The following is a 330-nucleotide window of genomic DNA, read 5'->3' as shown; positions in this document are numbered from 1 at the left end:
TGAATAGTGTTACCCTAGCTCTGTGATTCCCGAGACTAGCTGACAGTTACTTATTTAACTGATCATTCCCAAGAAGTCGGTGTTTGGAGGATATATTGGCAAGGATGTTCGATGAGGGCTGGCAAACGGTGGCAATATATCCTCCCAAAAAATGGCCTAGAGGGCATTATCACTTTCATACAACGGATTAGCAACATATTCAAATAATGATTGACATATTTTCATAAGAAATGTTATTTCGATCAATTTATCCATACTATTTCATCCTTCCACAAGTTATAGTCCCTACACAAATCTAGGGTTGCTACCCAAGCCGGCTGGTCGTTCGTT

This window comes from Oncorhynchus kisutch, linkage group LG9, assembly GCF_002021735.2.
Source record: "Oncorhynchus kisutch isolate 150728-3 linkage group LG9, Okis_V2, whole genome shotgun sequence".
NCBI lineage: Eukaryota > Metazoa > Chordata > Actinopteri > Salmoniformes > Salmonidae > Oncorhynchus > Oncorhynchus kisutch.
This window is presented reverse-complemented; position numbering follows the sequence as displayed.